This window comes from Lygodium microphyllum, chromosome 11 (assembly GCF_053477565.2).
Source record: "Lygodium microphyllum isolate KBCC chromosome 11, Lygodium_microphyllum_v1.1.10, whole genome shotgun sequence".
Classification (NCBI taxonomy): Eukaryota; Viridiplantae; Streptophyta; class Polypodiopsida; order Schizaeales; family Lygodiaceae; genus Lygodium; species Lygodium microphyllum.
Window position 1 is genome coordinate 139125844 of NC_141145.1, and position 26292 is coordinate 139152135.

Consider the following 26292-nt stretch of genomic DNA (forward strand, 5'->3'; position numbering starts at 1 on the left):
CACCTCCTACTTAATACGATCCCTGCGAGCCGGTCCATGCTTCCGCAAGAGTAAAAACATCCCCTCTTGGTATGGGGATTCAGCACCTATCCTTCAGTGAGGTATAGGCCTCCTGAATTCTTATCTGTTCCAATTCTTAATTCGATCAAGATCCAATCTAAAAAATCACAAACAAGATTTATGTATGCAAGCAATTATGACTTCAATCAATCATGCAACTTTCAAGTGATGTTTAATTCTAGTAGCAATCGACACTTGAGTTTCACATAATGAAGTCTTCCCTTGGAATTTAACTAGGGGTATCTAGATTTTGGGGTCTCTTAACTTCCCTAGTTCTTGTAACCAAGTTTCTTGGCCTTAAGTCAATATTTCTCAAGAGACTTATCTTATTTCTATTGAATTTGGATAGAACGTTTTTGGAAAAACATGTGGTATCGTGGTTGGTAAAGGGTTGTTATCCACGCTCATGACTCCGTTAGTGACTCCCATGCTTACAACTTCAATGGTTGCTTCCACGACAGTAGGGCCATTCGCGATTTCCACTTTTGAATTCTTTTTTTTTTGGGCCATGACGGAAATATGATTCATAAAAGAAGAAGAACATGGCAGTAATATCGGTTGGCAAGGATGTAAGACTCTTGATGATTATGGATATTGCAGGATTCAATGATGTAGGCCTCGCAGATGATTCTTCTTGCATGGTGGAGAGCAATACTTCACTCTCTCTAGTAGATAGAATAGAGATGAGAGTAGAGGTATGATAGAATATGATAAATTTCTTCAATGCCTTCTCTTCTCGAATCAGAGTGGAAGAGGATGAGAGATCTTCAGCATATCCCCTTCCTTGGGTTGAACGGAATGTTGTCTCTTCATCTCTTGGAATAGAGTCTCCTCCTTCTCAATCAGTGTCTCTTCCTCCTACTGGTCATCTCCAAGCCCTTGATTTATAGTTTTGCAAAAGAGGGGGGGGGGAGGGGTAGAAGAGAGAAGCTTACTTTTTTAGTGATTTTGGATGACATCATCGATGACAAAGAGAGAACATTTTCTTTTAGCACTTAGCTTTAAAGCTTATGTTTTTTTTTCACTATTTTCATTTTTTTGTGCATTGTAACTTGTTTGGATCATAACTTTGTTGTGTGAACTCCAAATATAGTTGTTTTGGTACTCAAAATGATTGAAATGCATCTGGTCGACAAGCTAGCGCGGGCAGAATTACAAAAGTCTATCAAAAATAGGTGAAAATTAAATTTTTTGTAAATTGCATTATTTTTATCCATCTTTTGTGTTAGATGACTTATTTTCTTCAAAATAAGTCACAATATATATTTGGATCCATCTAAAGTGGGAATTAAGTCATCTAAACATGATACTAGAGATTTCGGATTATTTTAGTAAACCAGGGCTGCTTCATATAAATCCTGCAGAGATTTTGTAGTTTTTTAATTTGTGGATGCACCTTAAAATAAACTAAGTAATGGGGACATTACATTCTTCCCTCATTACAAAAATCAAGATGTCCTCATCTTGAGAGAAGCCGAGGATATTCTTTCATAAAGGTTACCTCATCGACCCAAGTGGCATCCTCTTCAGGATAATCCTTCCACTGGATGAGATATTCTCTAAGGGTCCTATTCCTAAGGATTCTTTCTTTTACATCTAAGATTCTATCAAGTTGAATTTCAAATAAACCTTGGCTTGGTATTACAGCTTTTTGATCATCAAGAATATGATCAGGATTAGGTACATTGGGCTTCAAGAGACTTACATGGAATACCTCATAAACTTTTAGAGTTTTAGGAAGTTCCAACTTATAAACATTAGGTCCAAGAGCCTTTATGACTTTGTAAGGTCTATAGTATCTTGGGCTTAGCTTCTTGAATTTTCCCAAGGATAAAGAACTCCTCTTTGGGCATACAGGGATAAAAACCTTGTCCCCTTCTTGGAAGATTTGCTCTTTTCTCCCTAGGTCAGCCATGGCTTTCTACTGATCCTTGCGAGCTTGTATATCTTAGTTGATTGTTTTAACTTGTTCATCTATCTCTTCAAGCATCTTCTTAGAAGCTTCAATCTTCAAGGTAGGGTTGAAGAAGTTTAGTGGGGTAATGAATTCTTGCCCATATAGAGCTTGAAATGGGGCCATCTGAATGCTCGAATGATAGGAAACATTGTAAGAAAATTCCACCAAAGGTAGATATTGTATCCACCATCTAGGTTCTTTGCAACAATATGCCCTAAGTATGTCTTCAATGACCTGATTTACACGCTCTGTCTACCCATCAATTTGAGGGTGATAAGTTGTATTAAAACAAAGCTATGTACCGAGAGCTTCAAATAATACCTTCCAAAAATATGAAGTGAATAGAGAATCAAGATCACTGATAATTTTATTTGGTAGTCCATGAAGTCTAAAGATTTCTTTGACAAATAACCTAGCAATATTTGAGGCTTTGTAGCTAGTTTTGATCGAAATAATGTGGGTAACCTTAGTCAACATGTCCACAATTACCATGATTGAGTTGTATCCTCCTTGAACTGAGGGTAATCCAACTAAAAAATCCAAAATAATGAATTCCCATTTCATCTAAGGAATATCAAGTGGTTGTAGCTTTCCTCGCAACTTAACTCGTTTGGCTTTTATTCGTTGGCAACTCAAGCATTCGGTTACATATTTTAGTACGTCACTTTTGAGCTTTTCCCAATGATAGTTTTTCCTAAGTGCATTGAGAGTTTTGGCATAGCCAGGATGTCTTGAAAATGGGGAATCATGAGCTTCCCATAGTATCTTCTTCTTAAGATCTTGACTTAAAGGAATACATAATCTTGTACTGAAATAGACAAGCCCTTCATCAACATAGAAGTTAAGGTACTTTGTCTTAAGCTAAGAATTTAATTATTTATTCTAAATTTCCTTCAACATTTGTTGATATTTGGGATCATTATTCACCTTCTCCTTGGCTAGCTCAATGATGGGATTGCTAGGCATTGATATCATTGTAGTTAGCTCTAAGCGGTTATTTTGAGATAAGTGCATTGAGAAATGATTTGCGGGGCTTAAAGAATTTGTAATTACATTCTCTTTGCCGGGTCTATATTCAATCTCAAAATCATACTCTTGCAAGACTTCGATCCACTGACATTGCCTCATATTTAGATCTAGTTGAGTGAAGATCCATTTAAGACTTTTATGGTCGGTTACTAGTGAGAATTTCTTCCCCAGTAGATAATGCCTCCATAACTTAAGAGCGTGGAGTGCAAGTAATCCCAAGTCATGAGTAGCATAATTTCTCTTGTGAGTCTTCAATTTTCTAGAGAAATATGCTATTGGATGTCCTTCCTTCATGAGTATGCATCCCAAAGCAAGAGAGCTTGCATCGGTCACCACTTTGAATTCTTTGCTAAGATCGGTAGTTTGAGGATCGGGGCTATGACTAAACTTAGCTTGAGCCTGTCAAAGCTAGACTGATCAATTTGGGTCCATTTAATGGAAACCTGATTCTTGAATAGGTCGGTGAGGGGTGTAGCAATCAATGCATAATTCTTGATAAAGACCCAATACCATCCTGTTAAACCCAAAAAGTTATGAACTTTGCTTACATTGGTTGGAGGCGGCCAATCTTGTACATCCTTGACCTTGGTCGGATCTACTAAAATTTCCTCTACTAAAACTATAAACCCTAAATACTTGATTTGCTTCTTGAAGAACGCACACTTCTTCTTCTTAGCATACAGCTTGTGAGTTTGCATTGTCTCAAGAACTTTCCATAGTTGTGACTCATGAATTCCTTCATCATTGGAATATGTTAAGATGTCATCAAAGAATACAAGGACGAAATCATCAAGATAAGGTCTAAATATATCTTGCATTAATCTGTTGAAGGTAGCAAGGGCGTTGGTTAATCCAAATGGCATTACGATAAACTCGTAATGACTGTACCTTGTGCTAAAAGCGGTTTTTGGGATATCTTCTTACTTGATTCTAATATGGAAATACCCTGATCTAAGATCAATCTTGGAGAAAATCTTCTCTCCTTGTACTTGATCAAGTAGTTCGTCGATCCTTGGAAACATATACTTATTTTTTTATTATTGCTTGATTTAACCCTCGATAATCAATGCAAAGATAAAGAGTTCCATCCTTCTTTTTGTGAAATAATACTGGAGCTTCGTAGGATGAGTTACTGGGTCTAATGTATCCCTGATCTAAGAGTTGTTTAAGTTATTCCTTTAGTTTTATGGCTTCCCGAATGGACATTCGATTTGGTCTTTTTTGCATAGTTGGTGCAGCTCGCTACTAACTTGATTTCGTGGTCGACTTCTCTATGTGGTGGAAGTTTAGTTAATTCTTTAGGAAATATGTCAGCATATTCCCTAAGCCATGACGGTTCATCTTCGGCTTATTTATCATGTTCAATCTTATTTAATTTGATTAGGTATACATGTGAGCCTTTTCTTAAACCTTTAGTGATTTGAGAAGCTTTCGCTATTGAATGTTCGGTTATCCTGCTTCTCCTTGTGTGGTCACTTGTTGTCCTACAAGATTCAAGAATGTGACTTGACCATTTTCACAATGAATATGAGCATCATTAGGAATTAACTAGTCCATTCCTAACATGTACTCATAGGTTCCAAGGCTCATCACTCTGAGTTTGATGTTGGTCTAATTGCCACCCAGATTAAACTACATCTTACTTGTCTATTGTGTTGAGGAAACTTCTTTTCCATCAGCTAACTCAATTATCAACCCAAGTGCATACATTGTGTCTATGCCTAGTTTTCTAGCACACCTTGGTGATATGAATGAATGTGTGCTTCCACAATAAATCAAAAATTTAAAGGGTAAATTTACCATTATAGGTTGATGGTGTTTGAATTACTGAGAACTGTCGATTTGGTCCCTTCTTGTTGAGAGAGGTGTGAATTCTCGCTTTCTCCATCTTGGTTTCCAATCAACGTTGGTCATTACGAAACTTGCTTTGGTGTTCCTTCTGTTCAATTTTTGGGCATTGCCTTTAGATATGGCTAGGTTTGATACAATAATAGTACCTAAAAATATCATTATTACCACCAATAAAGTTCTCCACCGCCGACGCCTTAGACTTCTTGCTAGCAGATTGGAATTGACCTTGGGCTCTTTTTGCATATCCCCTAGTTATACTTCTATTTTGGAACTTATTATTCCAAGGCTTATTGTTTCTTGGTTTGGGTTGAAAATCCTGTACAATCGGTCTTGCTCTTATCAATGAATCTTGGAGGTTGGATGGATGTATTGCTTCAAGCCATGTGTTTAGGGGATCATCCAATCTGTGGCAAAGCTTGGATACTTGCTATGCAATGTCCATAGATGGTGCATACTTGAGAAGTGTTACAAAGTTCGAGTAATAGGCTTCCAGTGTCATTCCAAGTTGCTTTAGGACAAAGAATTCATTCATCTTTTGTGTGCGGTATGTTGGTAGAAGATACCGGCCTCGCAATGCATCCTTTAATACATCCCAACTAACAAACGCTTCAAAGATTCCTTAGTCTTTATACCATTGTTTCCACCAAATTCAAACTTCTCTTGTTAGCTTTAACTTGCCGATCATTACTTCATTAGCTAGGGTAATTCTGATAGCAATGAAATAATATTCCATGGACTCGATCCATATTTTTGCTTCAACCTCGACATTTTTTCCTTGGCCAAGAAAAACAACTCATATCTCAAGCTACAATACCAAGATTTTTTTAAATTTCTTTTTGCTTTGATACCACTTGTAATGTACCTGCCTTAGATTAAGTGATGAGTAACATTTTAGTAGTTGCCCAGAGTTTACCTTCCAGTCGTCGCTATCCGTACTCTAACCAGAATGATTCAGCTAGTTAACCCTAGGTCTACCTTGCAAGGAAAGTGTCATGTCGTTACCCATGGAGGACCAACCTGAAGGTTCCTAATTGATCTAACAGTCACCTACCAACAACTAACTCACATCTAGAGGTGTCCTTCGAGAGGCTTCTTGCCCGAAAGGAGTGATTGCCATTACCCTTGGTTCATGGAGTACGATACTCTTTTCCAATAGCAAACTAAGGATCTATGAAATCCCTCCTAGTACTCTGGTGGTACAGTTAATGTACCTTTTCCCTAAGATAATTTACAGTTCGGGTTTTGAGACCAAACCCTAAGTAAGTCAATGAATTAGATCTTCCTAGAATTTCTTCCTAGTGTTTGTTTTTGGGAAAACCTCTTGGAGCTAACTGAGACCACCCTGACATAGGACTGGATTCATTGGGAATCCATCCACCCACTTCCCTCTATGGAAGTTCTTAGTTATCTAATTACCTACCACATTACGTGAAACATATAAAAATAGCTTCATTAATTAAAATCCTTTTATGCACAATTGTTCCTTTAAGTAACTTACTCATGGACATACAATTAGAATAAAACAATTTCATTGATTATATTCCATAATGTGTGTTCTTCCGCCCATACAGGAGAAAATTACAATTTCATGTGCTGCCTCATCCGATATATCTGCACGTCACCAAGATCAAATCCACCTATAGCTAGCATTTATAGGTGTCTCAAGTAGAACTTGGGCCATACAAGGGACCAAGTAGTTCCTAGGTGCGAAAAGGGATTTACTAGCTAGAGCCCCCTGTCACGCTATCCACCTCCTATTTAATATGATCCATGCTGGGAGACCTCTCACCATGGGAGCCGGTCCATGCTTCCGCAGTGGTAAAAACATCCCCTCTTGGTATAGGGATTCAACGTCTATCCTTGGGGGAGCTATAGGGTTCCTCAATTCTTATCTATTCTAATTCTTAATTTGATTAGGATCCAATCTAGAAAATCACAAACAAGATTGATGTCTGCAAGTAGTTATGACTTCAATCAATCATGCAACTTTCAAGTGATGCTTAATTCTAGTAGCAATCAACACTTGAGTTTCACATAATGAAATCTTCCCATTGGAATTTAACTAGTGGTATCTAGATTTTGGGGTCTCTAGCTTTCCCAGTTCTTGTAACTAAGTTTATTGGCCTTAAGCCAATATTTCTCAAGAGACTTATCTTATTTATATTGAATTTGGATAGAGCTTTTTTAGAAAAACATGTGGTATTGCAATTGGTAAAGGGTTGTTATCCATGCCCATGACTGCGTTAGTGACTCCCGTGCTTGCAACTCCAACGGTTGTTTCCATGATAGCAGGGTCATTCGCAATTTCCACTTTTGAATTATTTTTCTTCAGGGCCATGACAAAAATATGATTTGTAGGAGAAAAAGAACACGGCAATAATACCGATTCACAAGGGTGTAAGACTCTTGATGATGATGGATATTGTTGGATTCAATGATGTAGACCTCGCGGATGATTCTTCTTGCCTGGTGGAGAGCAATACTTCACTCTCTCTAGTAGATGGAATAGAGATGAGAGTAGAGGTATGATAGAATAGGATAGAGTTCTTCAATCCCTTGTCTTCTTAGATCAGAGTGGAAGAGGATGAGAGATCTTCAGCGTATTCCCTTCCTTGGGTTGAATGGAATGATGTATCTTTGTCTTGTGGAATAGAGTCTTCTCCTTCTCGATCAGTGTCTCGTCCCATAAGGATTACTCTTGTCCTCCTACTAGTCATCCCCAAGCCCTCAATTTATAGTTTTGCAAAGGGGGAGGGGGGAGAAGAGAGGAGCTTACTTTTTTAGTGATTTTTTATGACATCATGGATGACAAAGAGAGAACACTTTCATTTAGTTCTTAGCTTTAAATCTTATGTTTTTTTTTTCACTATTTTCTTTTTTTTTTTGCCCTGCAACTTGTTTGGATCATAACTTCGTCATATGAACTCCAAATATAGTTGTTTGGGTACTCAAAACGATCAGAACACATCTGATCGACAAGCTTGAGCTACTAGAATTACAAAAATCCATCAAACATATGTGAAAAATACGACTTTTGTAAATCACATTATTTTTATCCATCTTTTATCTTAAACAACTTATTTCCTTCAAAATAAGTCGCAGAATATATTTGCATCCATCTAAAGTGTAATTTAAGTCACCTAAACATGATTCTAGAGATTTTTTACTATTCTAGTAAACCAGTCGTTCTTGTTGTAAATCCTATAGAGATTCTATAGTTTTTTCATATGTGGATGCACCTTAAAATAAACTAAGTAATGGGAACATTACAATTTTGCAAGCTTAATAGCTTTGAAAAGATTGGTAGGTTTTGCACCATAACATCAACTAATAAGGAAGGTTCTAAATCATGCATATACTTGTGGAGTTTAGCTTTATCACTAATGCTCTCTATATACATGGTAAGGTTGAGGAATCGGTTTGTATAATTCTATACACTTAGGTCTCTTTGCTCTAATCCATACCATCTCCATGCCAATTTTTCTTTTTTGAGTGGAGAGACAAAGACTTTGACCATAAGTATCTTGAATGGATTCCAATTCTCTATAAGTATGTTCTCTTTCTCGATGTATCATCACTAATTATGTGTAAATCTTTCCAAGTATAAAGATGCAAAATGAATATTCATATCGTCAGTTCTAGGGAATATATCAAAATAGGATTCTAGTTTTGAAATCCATTCCTCTAGATCGGATGGTAATAAGCTTGGGAATTAGCACCATTCATACTACCCAAATAGTCATCAAGACTTTGTGAATTCTCACCCACTTCTTATTAACTATTGAAAATGCCCCTTCATCCAATGATTCCATGACCTTGGCTATTGTGGTTAGGTACTAAAAAGGAATTGAGGGAACACTATTTGAATAAGCTTTCTCCTTAGCCTCCTTGGTTTCCATTTGCATTTTCATCCATTGGGAGAATTGAGAAATTATTTGAGCATTGGATTCTATTAATTTTTCAATTGAAACCTTAGTTTGGGTAGTGGAATCAACCAATTTCTCAATGGAAGACTTCATCTAATTAGTAGATAATACCATCTGTTCAACTCTAGATAATAGCTCCATATGCCTTTGAGCATGCATATTCTCATATTCACACATGGTATTATTAAGTGCACTAATTTATTATTGCATATGAGGCTCTTTATGGCTCTCTTGAGGTGTATTTTTAATCATTGAATCCCTAATTTGTTGAGCATATTCATCCTAGGTATTACTCTTTCCCTTATGGCATACCATAGTAGTATAGTGCCGCAAAATCCCCTATTAGAAAATGGGTTATAACTTAAGCTAGGAAACTCTCATTCCCAATTTTTTTAATTCAAAACGGATCCAATGATGCCCTCTTTAAGATGAGCTATAGCACGTCATAATAGGTTTAGGACATAAAATTTTGCAATTAATCTCGGAGGCTAAACTATCCTGGCCTACACTATGTTTTAACCTATCTACATTGTTTCCACTTGTAAGAGAAAAATGTTAGTACCTAATGGCTAGCAAACCCTATGGGAGCTGAATAGGACTTGTGGGAAACTTATAGTACATGCACGTGCACTTCAATGATGAAGATGGTACTCATAATAACCTGTATATACCCTATAGTGTCTTGTAAAATCCCTATTTCACCCTATTTTAATGTTCAAGGTACTTGAGTCTTTGAGAGTGCTTCAATCTTCAATTCTCCACTCGTTGTACCTGTGTGAGGGATAGAAAGGTAGGACAAGCTTCCTACATGGGCTCCGAATCATCCAAAGGTGGGCAAAGTTTCCCTTGAGTCACCTCTCTATTGTTCCACCAATTGCAATGTAGTGACTCACCAATTGCTAGTACTTACTCTTTACAATATTTTAATCTTAGGTTAAAAAAAGTAGCCAATCAAGTCAAGATTATGCATCAAAACATTGTAAATGATATACATGATGGTATAAGATTGAAATGAATGTTGAAATTCAATGTAATAGGCTCTCATTAATTATAAGAGTACTCATCTCTGATCTATTGATCAATAATCTCTCATCAATAAGTGGAAAAGCTTAAGGAAGTGAAATACCTTGATCAAGCTTAAAGAAGATGATTAATGCGAGTTTCAATCCAAATATTAGAAGAGCCCTCCATAATCCACCATGAATTCATCATAAAGCTTGACGAGTCCATAAGATTAGCCCATATAAGCTCAAATATGATTGAGTTCATGAAGAATCAATGCCCCATGCTTGATTGAACACTTGAATGTTTGAAGATTCAAGCTTCTTGAAGAAAAGCCCAAAATAATCCTTCAATATGAGCTTCAAGGACCTAAATATTCTGAAACCATTACAATGCCTGAGCTATCTAAAACATCTCTCGACCTTCTTTGGGATCACGATTGCCTTGTTTGCTTTGATGATTGCCTTTTTGAAATTATTTTTATATCCAAGCTCCAAAATTATGGTAAAGAAGGTCTGAAGGTCCGGAAGAGCCAAAGATTGAAGAAATGGAATCTTTCCTATCTGAAGCTATGGTTGCATTGTTGTGTATTAGGGTTTCAGAGAGAAGAAATGAAGATTAGTGACTTTCAAGGCTTGTCCTTGTTGAACACAATGCCAAGTAATGGTTCAAATGTTAACTAATAATCTATAGACAAATGGTTGTTGCATGCTATAAACTATAGATTGGGAGAATTTTTGCACATTTTTTGAGCTCCTTCGTGATACCTATGCTTCATCACTTGTCACTCTATTATGCTCTATATGATATTCAAGAGCTAAAGAATCATTGCCCCATGGTTAGACATGAAAAAAAGATCATTGGAGAGTAGGATGTTGCATTTCTTGGTAGCCACCATGGAAGCTTCAACCAAAAGCTTGAAAGAGAAGGAGAAGAGAGCTCTACTCCAAAAAATAACTAAGGTTAAGTCTTCTCCTAGTCCAGTCAGTACATATTTTATCGAATACCTCCAAAATTTATATGAAAGTTTAATGATGACTTACTGTTTTTTCCATCTATTGCCATATCTATCCCTTCCATCTTCAAAGATCTCCAAATTCAATCTTCTTCCAATTGTAGATGTCTTTCAAGTCACCACTAGTCACTATCCATGTCCTGTACCTGTAGTACTTGTCTGAAATTGATTTTTATGAAGAAAATTAGGATTCAATATGAAGAAAAAGAGGAGAAAATGGATCAAAGACCAATACTCTGATACAACTTTTCAAGGAGAGGATTGGAGAGAGAGGAGTGAGGAGATTGCAGAAGAGAGAGAAGTGCAAAAGAGAGAGAAAGAGAGTGACGAGGAGAGAAAAAGAATAAAAAAGGAGAGAGAAAGACAGAAAAAAGAGAAGCCATAGAAGTTGTGAATAAGGAGGTGAGGCAAGAGACACTAATGTATTAATATTCCAAAAATTTATGAAAATTTGTATATCTCTCCCTTTTATACCTATGTTAGTGTGACAAGGTATTATTATTATTTCTATACTAAACATATCTTCTTCCCTACTTCTTACAAGAGGAGAGAGAAAGAGTGACAAGGAGAGAGAAAGACTAGAAAGATAGATTAAAGATGTCAAATATTACATGTCACACACCTTTTATACTTATGTCAGTGTGACAGTACATTATCAATAACTCTCTTACTATCACATATAACCCGAGCTTATTACACACATACACATACACACACTCTCTCTCTTTCTCTTTTACAATATAAAATAATTTTTGAAAGCAATCCAGATCTAGATTTATATTATATTGTTCTCTAGCAAGTGTACTACTAATCCATAAACTAAGAGAGACAATGATAGTAAAAGATTATCATAAATTTGATCATAGATAACTAACCCAACTATGTTTTTATTTTCTCAACAAAATAAAATGCATTTGTGCTAAGAATTAGCATAGACTTTGTTTTGTTGGTTACACTATGGGTGATGTTGGGAAAGTTCTTCTACTTTTAAATATGAGGTACAAGTTCTCTTCGTTAAGCATGGGTTGGTGTATGAACATGTTTACATTTGTATCCATCCCAAAAACTCGCTAAACATTATTCTTTATACATGGCTCTAGCAACCTCATTAAACATTGGTTTAAAAATAAAAACTCATTATTAAAGCTTACACATTGTGGATTATTTATTGTGGTGGAAATAAGGTATATTGATTTGTGAAAGCTAGTATAAATGCTATGATCAATCAATATGCTTAATGTGTGTGTGTGTGTGTGTGTGCGTGAGCATTATCTTGATCTCTCATTATGCATGTCTTTGCTAACTTGACATCATGTTGTTGTAATATTAATATTCATAGGCTATAAAATATAGTTATACTTCTTTGAACTAATCATATATGTGTGCATATGTGTGTGAGCATGTTAGGACTTTCAATATACACACACAAGAATATGCACATATATGTATGTATATATTTATTTATTTATGAGAGAGAGGGAGAGAGAGATTTTTATTGACAATAGTTTTTGAATGAGAGAGAGAGAGAGAGAGAGAGAGAGAGAGATAGAAACAAGTTCTTAATCGCATACACACACGTGTACACATACAAAGAGAATAATCAATGTGGGTTTGTTTAGTGTATATTAAAGAACTAAAGACATAGTTTTACAGACTATTGCTCATAGAAAATCTAGTCCACCTTGACTAAGCAATTCATCAATGGGTTGGCTAGACTTTATTAGAAAAAATATATTCTAGGTGCTTTGAATGTAAGGAATTTCAATTGGAATGGTATTAGGACTCAATGGAAAAGAGAGGAAGGAGAGAGATAAAAATAAATTTTGGATGAGAGATAGATAGAGAAGAGAAAAAAATTATTATTGAAGAGAGACAAGAGGGAGGTGTCTTTTTAAAAATCATTAATAAGAGAGAAGAGAAAGAAATATGAAAAGTAATTTTTGGATAGAGAGGTGCATTTTTTAAATTAATATAGAAGAAGCCCAAAAGTAGTGTTGTAGTATTATAGGAGAGAGTGCTAGAAATTTTTAAAGCCAAACTCTAGCACTCTCTCCTATAATGCTATCTTAGACTCTCTCCTACATTAATAGCCTTGGATCTCTCTCTCTCTCTCTCTCTCTCTCTCTCTCTCCTCTCTCTCTCTCTCTCTCTCTCTCTCTCTCTCTCTCTCTCTCTCTCTCTCAATACTATAATACTATCATTGGGCCTTTTCTACACATTAACAGCTTTGAATTTTTATCAGTTACACACATACTCTCTCTCTCTCTCTCTCTCTCTCTCTCTCTCTCTCTCTACTACAATACTATCATTGGTCCTTTTCTACACATTAACAGCTTTGAATTTTTATCAACACACATACTTATTCTCTCTCTCTCTCTCTCTCTCTCTCTCTCTCTCTCTCTCTCTCTCTCTCTCTCTCTCTCTCTCTCTCTCGCTTTGGCTTACAAATTTTCTAGGAATTCTCTCCTATAATAGCACAATACTAGGTTTGGGCTTCTCCTATATGAATAGATTTGGGTCTTTATCAAAACACACACAGACACACACATTCTCTCTCTATATGTGTGTGTTTGTGAATGACTTTAAAAATTATAGAACTTTCTCTTACAATACTAGGCTTGGGCTTCTCCTATATGAATAGATTTGGGTCTTTATCAAAACACACAAACACATTCTCTCTATATGTGTGTGTTTGTGAATGACTTTAAAATATTCTAGAACTTTCTCTTACAATGCTATAGTATTACCTTTGGGCCTTTCCTACACATTAATAGCTTTGGATTTTTATCAACACATGTACACACACACACACACACACTCTCTCTCTCTCTCTCTCTCTCTCTCTCTCTCTCTCTCTCTCTCTCTCTCTTTGTGACTTAAAAATACTTCTAGTAACTTTCTTCTACAATACTACAATACTATCTTTGGGCTTCTCCTACATTAATAGCTTTGGATCTTCATCACACACACACTCTCTCTCTCTCTCTCTCTCTCTCTCTCTCTCTCTCTCTCTCTCCAACTTGTGATCAAATTCTTCTATTTTAAATTTTTTGGCCAAAGTAGAATTAGACTAAGAAGTCACTTTTTGATTATTATTTTAATAGTAGAAAACATTTTTAAACTGTTGATATGGTCTTTATTTTTCCAAATATACAATGCCAAGACAATGGTCATTAAATGTTATGTTAGTTGTTAGTTTTCTACATTAGGGATTTAAGATTACCAAAAGAGAGGCTTCTTTTTTTTCATAAGGTCCAAACATTTCGATAAAGTTCATTCACAAAGTCTCAATCTACTATATCTCATAGTAAAATATATCATAAATACATACATGATATAATATTCTTAGCTAGTAATTACTTTGTATGTGTTTCCTCTCATCAAACATTATTTAAAAAATTTCTTCTCTCCTCTTCTCTCTCATCAAAAAATTATTTATATATATATCTCTCTCTTCTCTCTTTCTCTCTTAACTCTATTGAGTCCTAATAAAGACGAGAGAGAGAGAGAGAGAGAGTGTGTGTGTGTGTGTGTGTGTGTGTGTTAACAGTGTTTTGAGAAGATTGCAAAAGTAAAAGTGTCAACTACTATTTTTTTGTGGATATTGTTTTTGTGGAGCTTTAGTGCATTATTTTTTGGCTTAGATTATATTTGTACTTCATAGACATCATCAAATTATCATGGATGTATTACTTCATGAGAGCTAAGCTCACTCTCATGCACATTGTATTCACCATCCATAGTTGTATTTGTCGCACCTCCAACTATTGCATGGGTTGCTCACATGTATTTGTAATTAGAATATCTTAGGCTTAGTCTAATTAGGCTAAGATTGAAGCATATAATGATGATTGACCGAGCCCACTAAATGGGTAGGATGCCCAAGGGAGGATGCAGACCCTAAATGCAAAAGGGGCATAAACCCTAAACGCAAAGGGGGCGCACACCCTAAATGTAAAAGGGGCACAAACCCTAACCCTAATCCTAATTCTTGGTCTATATAAAGGTGAAGGTCTCAATTGTATTCACCCTTTTGGCACATCCATGCTGCGGAAGCTCTATCAGTGCGACTACTCAAGCTTTCTATTCAATATTTCTAGTCATCTATCTTGCTTTCATTGTGTTGAGAGTGACTAAGAGGGAGAGAGTGAGAGGTGTGTTGAGTGAGGAGCAGAGGGAAGGTGAAGCTTTTTTCCATCATCTTACTTTTCTCGTCTTCTCTACTAGTCCTTCGACTCGTTGGTGTGCTTGATTTTGGGTGTGAAGGAGTGACGGCATTGTAGAACCATCTTTAAGCCTTTGATTCATCAAACACAAGAAGATAAGTTAGGCAAGTTCACTACAACTTGAGCTAATCTTGTGTTCTTGCTTTCTTGGGTTGGAGAGGAGGATGCTTGGTTAGTTAAAGTGGAGTGTTGAGAGACAAGGTGAGAGATTGTCATCACCGAAGTGAGTTGTGGCTTTTGAAACAATAGAAGTCCATCCAAAGTCCCAAATGTTAGTGTGTTAGGCTTAGTGGAGAGAGAAACACACACATAGAGTTATTAGAGATACACATAGTGGAAAATGAAGATAAGGGCTATGCACAAACACACACATACACACACACACACATACACAAAGAGAGAGATACATACATATGTGCACTACTTAATTTATTATTTATTTAATAACTTAGTTACTAATAATTTTTATGTTGAATACTAAATAGAAATATAAAGAGAAAGGGATACTTTTTATGTTTGAGAGAGAGAGAAAGAGGGAGATTATGCGACTTGCTTTGATTTTTTTCTCATCGATGAAAAAAAAATCATGTCTCCTCCATCATTTCTTTGAGGGGACTTGTGAAAAAAAAATCATCAAACAAGGGGTTTTCGACAACCTCTTCTTGATGAAAAACATTTCACAAGTCCCCTCTAGAAAAATATTTCCACTGAACAAGAGGCTATTGAAAAACCCTTCTCAACTTTGACAAGTCACCTTCTTCATACATCTTCTCAATGAAAAAAATTTCACAAGTTCCCTCTGAAAATTTTTTCACTAAATGAGGGTTGCCAAAAACCCATTTCTAGTGAAAAAAATCATAAGTCTGCTTGGAGATGAAGAACGGCGATGTGATTTTTTTATTATCGATAAGGACTTGTCAACAACCCCCATCCGATGAAAAAAAATCACAAGTTCCATGAGAGAGAGAGAGAGAGAGAGAGAGAGAGATGTCTAAGTGTATGTGTATGTATATCCAGTTTCGCTCATGTGTACACAATTGAAGTACTAATACATCAGGATGTAATTGTAACATATATGCAAATAATCAAGAGAGGAGATGTGAATGTGATATTGCTTGTGTATATGTAATTTAACCACTAATATTTTGATAAGATTATAAAAAACAATCACAAAGGCTTAATATAGTGATATAAAGAAATTAAAGAGAGAGAACTACTAATGTGTTGAGAGAGAGAGAGGGGTGAAAAAGAGAGAGAGATAGAGACATAGAGAGAGAGAGGGTATCGAGGGAGAGGAGGAGAGAGAGATTCATGTTGTGGGTCCCTAAGATATGAGAGAGAGAGAGAGAGAGGAGAATTGGTTGTAATTCTAATGAGGAGTGGGAGAGTAAGATAAGGGAGTGGCAATGGCGGTGCTAGTGGTGGTAGGGGTGGTGGAGGTAGTGGAGGTAGTGGAGGAGCAACAATGGTGCTAGTGGTAGTAGAGGTGGTGGTGGTGGTAGGGGTGGTGGTATAGGTGGTGGTGGTAGTGGAGGAACATCAATGGTGCTTGATGTATGCCCAAAAGAAAAAGAGAACCAAAAGGAATATATGGAAAATAATTGGAGGTTGCCAAAAAAAGTTCGCTGAAAAACTCACTCCAAAAGCTTGCTTCTTGCGTGCACTCGAACATTGAATGAGCAATTTTCTTGAGTCATTTCATAGAAGCTATTTTTTAAAAAATAAAAGATATCTATTTGTGTTTTGAAAACATGTAGTTAGATTAGAGTACAAGTGATGGGAGAATGCTTTGCTAGTATAAGACATGAAGTTATTTTTTAGTATCTTTAGTATATGTATACTTAGATGTTCCTATATGTAAGTGTCAATGATATGCATATTCTTTAAACAAGCTAATTTGTAAGGTGCTAAACAAGCTTACAAAAAGAAACCCATGCCTTTGAAGGGGTAGTTTCATTTAAAGCGCATGATATTTGCATCCATTATAAGCTTAGTTAGTAATTTTTTAAAAATGATATTTTTATCTACCACTATTAGGAACCTCTATCAAAAAATTGAGAGAGATTTGGTGATAGCTAGTATTATAGAAAGACATGGTTATAGGGTATTTTGCATGTGGAGATTCCATGGATAATAAAATGAAATGATTAAAAATCAAGAAAATAAAAAATTAGCATAAAACTCAAATTTATTGTTCTTGTAATTCTTGTCATAACAATTTCTAGTATATAGCTAGTAACAACTAAAACCCATCAATTGATTTGGTGTCAACATTGTGCACTTTGCAACATAGAAGTAGGATGGTTAGAGGTGGGCATAAAATAGATGCTTTCCAATCACAATGCAATTTAGTAAAAATGTTATATTGTTCTTATAAGATAGGTGCCCCTATCCAATTATGATGTACCATATGATAAGGATGTAAATATCATAATGTATTCTTAGGAGTGCCTACATATCAGATCCAGCCACTTGGCCCTTCTGAGATACCATCAAGTATACTTAAGTGTAAAATATAAAGATCATTTAAAACTTTTGAATTATTTGAAACCATTCTTTTACTCTATTTTTTCTATTATTACTACTTTTTTGAAAAAATAGTGCAAGATATATATATTGATTGGAAAAACATATCTACAAGCCCTTCTAAACTAAGAGCATTGACAAGTTAGTATAATAACTCAAAGGTTAGAACTTGCAAGATAAACTAGACTATCTCATAACAAAAACTAGGCTTCCATTTTTTTTAGGCATACATATGCCACCTTATAGGTGTACTCACTTCTCTTCACATTCCTCATCATAATTAAAATATCTAATTTGAGTCTAGGCCAACCTTTGACCCCAACTTTCTCCACTTAGTGACGCTCCCAAAGGCCCTTTCATTCATCTCTTTACATATCCAACATATAGCCATCCCCCTAAGCATATTCCATAGTCTCATCAATTTTGGACTCAAGTTGGTTAAATCCCCAAACTGTCTTACCTTCTAGGAGACATGTTCATCAAAATCTACCCTTTGAACCCACCTCTTCAGCTTGTTCTAAATCTACTTTGCTTGTCTATAATCCCAGATAAGGTGACATGTGGTCTTTTCCTCTCTCTTGCACAATAGGCACATCAGGGACATCTTCATCCACCTGCTCACTTATTCCTTGTAGGAAGCTTAATGAAAAGGACCTTTCACATCATTAGCTTAATTCTTACAAACGAGGTTTCCCTCCACATCCTTTTTCTTCTCTTCTTCCATGTCCTGATTTTTGTCTTTGGAAACCTATCCTTCCAAGCCTTCGCTAACTTCAAGAAGAAGTTTGAACTCTTCACTTAATATTGTTCTCCTTCACACATTTTGCCAATGGCTTTCTTGTAGGGAATGCCAAAATATTCCAGATTGGTGAAATACCCCTCTATTGGTGTAGTAGGCAAATCCTCTTTCTTTTTGGAGAGAACTAGGCTCAAGCAATTGGTCCTACTCAACTAAAAATTCACTTAGCATTCCTCCACAGAAAGAAGATCTAGCCTCTCATCATTGTCCCACACATTGTGCTACTCATCACCCCTTTATCCATAAGCTCCTATGACAACCTAAGATTTTCTTTCCAAGGGGCCATGGTAGGTTCAATGCTTTTTGCACATAGGAATAGTGACGAGTCTCCTCTTTCCATATAGTTTGGGAATTCCCAATATACTTAATATTTGGCAACATGATCAAATCTTGTCCCCTTACTTAAAAGTGGAGTCTATCCTAATTACTATATAGGTTGTCTTTCCAAGTCCCACTTTGAATCATGGGTTAAGATTTAGCTACATGGCCAAATCTTTACCCCTTATTTGAATATGGGACTTAGGAGATTTCCAAATTCTCTAATATGGTGTTCATCAAACTATTCATCAATTGTTGATCAATTGCCACTATATTTGAATTGTCATTAGTGAAGAAGTGGGCCATGAAGGAAGTGTCCCCTATTAGAGGAAGCCCTTTGATTACTCCTTCTTGCAAATTTTTGTCTAGGTTCCTTAAGAGAGGGTCAATAACAATAGCAAAAAAAGGGGAGTGATTGGGCATCCCTATCAGATGGACCTTGCAAGACTAAAAGGTTCCAAGATGCAACCATTCACACTCATCACTATAGATGCATTTGAGAAAAATGTGTTAGCCATGATAATAAAACCACTCCCAACATCCATCACTTTCATTACACCCAAGATGAACTCCCAACCTATACTATCATAAGCTTTCTCAAAATTCTTGTTTATCAGTACAAAATCTACACCTCTAGTGAGAGGGCATGATCCATAGAGAATGTAGGATTCAAAATGCAGTTTCCTCCCCTAGACAATACTGTGTTGAAGACCCCTCTAGCTCTTATCCAATTGAGCAGGCACATCACATCCTTGTCACAATATTTTCATATGGCATGCATCACTTCCATCAAAATGCCACTGATTCTAGTCAATTTTCTCTTTTTCATGCTTTGTATGACAAAATTTAATTTCATTGGGTGAAAAGGGTCTTTCTAGCATGAATCCTTCATATTTTGCTATCATCTGGGTCGCCGCTTGAAGGAATGCCCTCAGTCTCTACTTATATATCTCATCTTTTTCTAGAGGGGTGTCCTTAGGGTGTCTATAATAGATGATAATTATTTAGTGAAAGTATTCAATATATTTTCTTCTTCATTAAATACAATCCATTGATCATCTTGAAATACCATTATTTATGAGTTCCCTCTATTTTTTGGCCTTTAGGGCATCCGTGGAAAACTTATTTCGAGTATCACCATATAGGAGCCATTCTCCTTTTGGCTCCATTTTTGCAACTTCCACTCTACTCTCCTCACATTGATTGTTAAAATCTTCTACATCTCCCAAGGGCTTCTGTAACACTATATCATTTAGGTCCACCCTTGGTAGCGTTAGTACAACATTTCTAAAGAGATTAGCTTGTTGTTCCACCCACCTCCTATGAATTTCCAATTGTTTACCTCAACATTTACCCATGTATATAACTACATTTACTACTACATGTTGAATGCTGCAATGACTAGATTTTTTTGTTGCTTTTTGTTGTTTTTGAGGCCTGAATGGTTGATTTTTAATGGATTTTGAGTGATGTTTGGTTGTTTTGCAAGTGTTTGAAATTTTTTTGGATGATATTGATTATGTTTTGGAAACTCATCATGATTCTTAGTAGAAATATGAGGCTCTGTGATGTTTTGATAGATTTTGTTGAGGTTCTGATTGGTTCTAATACCTTTTGTTTAGCTTCTGTTTTGTTCTGATTTTCTTTTATATGAAGCATGGATTGATGGTTGATGAAGGTTGAGGTCTTTTGAAAGCTTATTGAATAGTTTTTTATAGTTTGGGATGGTTTTAGTATGAGTTATGAGGTTTCGATGCCTCTGTTTTGTTCTGTTATGTTATGTTCTGTAGATCTTCTATAACTATTCTGTGATATGAGGGTGTACTTTGGGAAATTTTTTCTACCTTTTGGAAAGGATGAATCTAAGTTCAAAAGAGCTCAAGAAAATGGAAGAAGTAGTTGCTGAAGACTCAAGTGCTGCATACTAAAGTGAAATGACAGAAGTGAGCTATGAAGAGACACTGTAGATGCTCTAGTGCCCTTTCATACCTCCCATGCCTCTTGGGAGGTGCATCCACGACCTAAGAAGGATTATTGAGAGTCATTATGTATTATTGTAGTGAGGAGATGATGTACTATTGATTTGAGAGAGAAAGAGAGAGTCAGAGATAACCAATTCTGTCAAAACAATGTATTTATCTATGAGAGATTAAGAAAGAAAACTATGAAGACAATGAAGATGAATACTATGTGATTATTTCCATTCAAAAATGGTGTATTATTTCATGTATCTTGTTCTATTGATGGATTTTATGAAGATGTTGAAGATTATGGTTGATTTTATTAAATCCGTGGGAGATATCTACTATGATGCTGCGTGAAGATTTGTTCTTTTCCTTGTTGTGGTTCTCAAAAGAATGAAACAAAAGCTTGTTGATGTTACAAGATAGATTTTCTTACAGTAGAAACCCTTTTCCTTGGTGTTTCTCTTGGGGCTCCATGTTTTTGGTACGCAGTCGAGGAAACTTGCCATCAACTAGCATTAGAAGAGGCTAAAAATTGAAGGAAATGGCATTGCCAAGAAGAGGAGAATTCAATGGATGCTTGCAAAGTACCCCCTTCCAATGAAGAGTTGAAGATTATTATTGCCAAATCCACTTTCTACAAGGATTTCATCCCACAATGGCAAAAAATATTACCGTCATGATGCAAGCTCTATGTGGAGGACTATTTCCTCTTCCTGTTGAAGCAACAGAGACGTGCATCTTGGTGGGAAATTGTTTGGGAACAAACTAAAGAGTAGAAACAGAGAGAATGACCATCCATGGAAGGTTTGGAACTCATTGAGTAGTTTCCAAACATCATCAAGTGGGAGATCATGAAGAAAATTCAAGAGTTGTGGTCAGTGGAGGTTCCCGAAAACTAAAAAGAAAAGAGTTGGAATTTGTTTGTGGATGCTCAATAGCAAGACACGTGGGATGCTTGGTGTTCTGACAATCTTCTGTTTGTCCAATTAGCAACCCACTGGAAGTTGGTAGACAGAGTGTTCTTTACAACCTCCACTGTTGAAACCATCAAAAGCTGGCATTATTATGATGATGACACAACAATGATCTTAAGAAGAATGAGTTTTGATACTTCAGAATGGAATATCTCCCCCTCTGTAGTGGTTTGAAAGAAAAATTGAGAGATGTTGAAAAGAAGGAAGTAGAAGAGACGTTAGCTAGAGAATCCTCCAGAGACTGAAGTCCCCCTCTGATTCTAATCTACTGAGTACAGACCAACTGGTTGGAGCCAATCCCCTGATGAATGACACAATCAAGAGGCAAGCGCTAGAACAAGTCCAGAGGTACGTGAGAAGACAGAAGGCAAGAATCAAGGTTGAGAATGAGCTTGCAACAAAAGCCTCCTTTGACGCCCTAAAAGCACTCTTTACAGAAGTCCCCATTGATGACAGGCCAACAAATGTAGTCCCATTGCCAATTTTTAAGGGAGAGTACAATGAAGACCCCGATCTTCATGTAGCAGAGTTTATGGTAGCATGTGTGGCTAACAATTCCAGAACCCCTGAGCATTGGTTAGCAATCTTCCTTGCCACTTTCAAGGGCACGGCGTTTCAATGGTATGAGAGACAAGCAGCAGGAACTTTTGGCACATGGGATGACCTGAAGTTGGCCTTCCTCACTAAATTCAAGCGTGAAGATTTTGAAGAGCGGATGCAATAGGAGTTCATGAACCTAAGTCAGTCCTCTGGAGAAAGAGTAGAAGCTTATGTCTCATCAATGGAATCCATCCTGAAGAGATGGACCAACCATCATTTGGATGAAGGCATCCAGAAAGGAGTGTTCCTCAGAGGCCTACAACCAGAAGTTTGCAAGTTTGTGGAATTGAGAAGACCAGTCAGCCTTGCAAGCTGTAGTGGAAGGTGCAAGACTGTATGACGAAGTTGAAGCAAGGTTGTCGATGACCTCAAGAGGAAGAGGAGTCTTACCTCCTCCCATGCCAGTAATGGTATACCCACCAAATACAATTCCATGGGAAGTTCCCTACCCCTACCCCTACCCCTAGATGCAAACAGTGCTGCTATGCAATGCACCTAATCCATAGTGGCCGCATACGATAATGCCTCAACTGATGGTTCAACCACAACAACAATGGCCTCAAACAGTTCCTCCAATGGTGGCTCAACAACAATGGAATCCTACCCACTAGAATCAACAACCCCAAGTCTCAACAAGAGCTCTGAATCAGAACCAGAATAGAGGACCTCTTGGATCAACCCAACCAATGTATGCAGTAATTACAGAAGCTTCCCAAAACCCTACTACAAGTACTCCAAGAGGTGAAAATCTGAAGGACTACTTATCCAATTTCGTGGCAAGTATAAAGAAAGAGCTTATGGATGTGAATACAGAGCAGCTAACAGACACTAAAGGTGAATACTGCTATTATATCCACTCCTACAGGAGGTGGGAGAGATGTGATGCATTCAAATACATGGTGCAGAAAGTGCCATCAAGTGGGACATTTAGCCACTTAATGTACTCGAAAACCAACCATTCCTGGAGCCTTCTGTTCGTACTGTTTGAGGAAGAACCATACAGAGGATATTTGCTCTCTAAAAGAGATGCATGAACGAAGACAGAAAGATGAAAATGCAAGATTCAACTTGCTAGAGTCCAAAATGACAACGTAGAACATTGGACCAAAGCCTAGGGAGTTTGGTCCTAATTTCGCTCCAAGGAGGTTTCCCTCTCAAAGTTATAGAGGACAACAGTCTGCTGGCAGTGGTCAGAGAGTGGAATGTTATAGATGTGGAGAAAATGGTCATATCTCACCAAATTGTCCAAACCCTAGAAGATCTGTGGATTACAAGCCCTTATGCAATCGATGCAAAGGAGAAGGCCACACTGCAAAAGATTGTCTAAGTCCATCCCCTGTGAAATCTACTTCTGATACCCAATAGAAGACCCAAGAACGTGCTTCCAATTTGGTGGAATTAGAAGTGGCCGCAATAACGTGAGCAAAGAAGGGAGAACCCATACTTCCAAAAGAGAACATTTCTTTTGCCAAGGCTGTGAAGTTCAACCTTCCTTGGGAAAAAAAGAACAATGCAATCCAAAATAAGGAAGTACAGAGCACTATAGAGCCACAAAGAGCTATAGAGACAATTGCAAAGACAGGACCAGAGGTCCAGAAAATAGAGGATGCGGAAGTACCTCATGAGAAAGAAGTGTAGATGTTGCCACTCTTAGAAGAAAAAGAAAAGATAAAAGTGGGCGTGGCCCCATTTCCCAGTCGATTGGAAAAGCCTGTGGATCCTATCAAAGAGTATGATTTTGTCAAAGACCTAGACACCTTTAAACCAAACCTAACATTTCGACAGTTGCTAATGCTGTCTCCCAATTGCCAAAAAATATTCAAAAGCCTCTTGACAAGAAGACGCGGACTAAGGATTGCTCCCCCAACAACAACAAAGTCCAACAGAGCCTCAGAACCTATGAAGGAAGTGGATGTGGCTAATGCCTTCCTAGATCTTGGAACCCCAGAGATTAGTGTATGGATAGAAGGATGCTTTATTTCAGATGAATTGATTGATGGAGGCTCATCAGTAAACATAATTACGGATGTGACAATGAAGGATCTAGGTTTGTAAGGAATTCAACCTTCACAGTGGCTAATCAGACTGGCAGATCAAAGCATAATCAAACCGTTGGGCATTCTCCCATACATAAAAACAACCCGTGTAGGAAGAGAGTGTTGGCTAGCATACTTGGTGGTCAAACCAGATTCTTACGGAACCTCATACCCTCTGTTGTTGGGAAGACCTTAGCTTTTTGAAGCAAGAGCCAAGACGGACTGGTTCAAAGGCACCCTAATCCTAGGTAGAGGACCCAATAAAGTGGTGTTGAAATTGTATGGATCGCAAAAAGACAATGGATCCACATCCATCGAAGCCATAACAAACTCCTCCAATGAAATAATAGATGGTACATCAAGAGACAAAGAGGATGTTAAATAGATATTTTTCAAGAAAACAGAGGCACAATCCCTAACAATGGGCACTATAAGCCAACTACGGAGAGAAGCAAAGTCTTTGTCCATGGGAGAATACCTCCTGCCTCAGCTCAAATTGACTTTGAAATCACTTGTGACAACGAAATAGAAGAATGGATGTACTGTTCTCCCTGTTACATGGCAATCGCAGAGACAAAAGTAGAGTTAGAAGCAGAGACAGAGGTAGAAGCAAAAGTAGACAAAGAGATGAAGGACCTGTTCTTCTCCTACTGAGCCTCTATAGAAATAGTGAGACAGAGCCTCTAGAGGAAGAGGATGAATATGATGAGGAAGAAAAAGAAGCAAGTTATGAAAGTGCAATTGAAAAAGTTCCTCTGATAGTAGCAGACGATCTTGTTAATGTCCCTATAGAGACCTCAGAGACCGAGAATCTCGAGGTGTTGGATGAAATGACCATGGTTCCATTTGGGTTGACCAATGGACCAACAAGTATGTAGAATCTGCATAAGGAATGGATCAAAGGTATAAAAATTAAGTTCACCAATGGATCCTGTCACTCTGACCATTCATTCTAAAGAAAAGATAATGATGATACCCCTTGTCAAATAGAAGCTAGAGCCATCAGAGCCACGGCTTATAGAAGGTCCGTGCTATGTGACATTCCTAGACACATCCTATGAAAATGAATCCTCAAGTCCAAAAGAAATCACCACTCACATAGAAACAAACAAAGCTGTGATACCCTTCCAGCAATCTCACCAAACAAATGAGTCAATTGTTTAGAAGGAGGATACTAGTTCTAGTGAAATATCAGACGATGAGACCACTCCCTTGAAGGAGTCAGACCTTTATCTAGAAGCAATCCGTGGGACTTTTATCCGCGACATGGAAGGTGAAAGGCAATTGATGTTCCTGGATGCTAAGGATACTGAACATCACCTGAAAGTGGGTCTAAATATTCTAGAAGAAGAACTAGTGGTTCTGCGAGACCTACTGAAGGAAAACTTAGACGTGTTTGGTTGGTCATACAAAGACCTGAAGGGGATTGACCCTACAGTCTGTCAACATCACATTGACCTTGAACCAAATGCCAAATCTGTGAGGCAAAGATAGAGGTGTATGAATCCCAATTATTCTGCTCTGGTGAAGGCTGAATTATTGAAGCTCCTTAAATTTGAGTTCATTTATCTTGTGGCTAACAGTGAATGGGTTTCGCCCATTGTGGTCATACCCAAGAAGAATGGGAAACTTTGAATATGTGTGGAATTTTGAACGCTGAATTCCAAGACAAAGAAGGACCATTTCCCTATCCCATTCACAAACCAACTATTGGACACAGTGGCAGGCCATGAGCTCTATTCCCTCTTAGATGGATTCAGCAGATAAAACCAAGTCCAAATTGTAGAAGAGGACCAATCCAAAACAACCTTCACAATAGAATGGGGAACCTATGCTTACAGAGTGATGTCGTTTGGGATTTGTAATGCTCCTGCTACCTTCCAATGAGTAATGATGACTGCCTTCCAAAACCATCTACATGATTTCATTGAGGTGTATCTCGATGACTTCTGCGTTTACAGCCTAATCTGTGAGCATTGGGGACACCTAGAGCAATGTTTTGACAG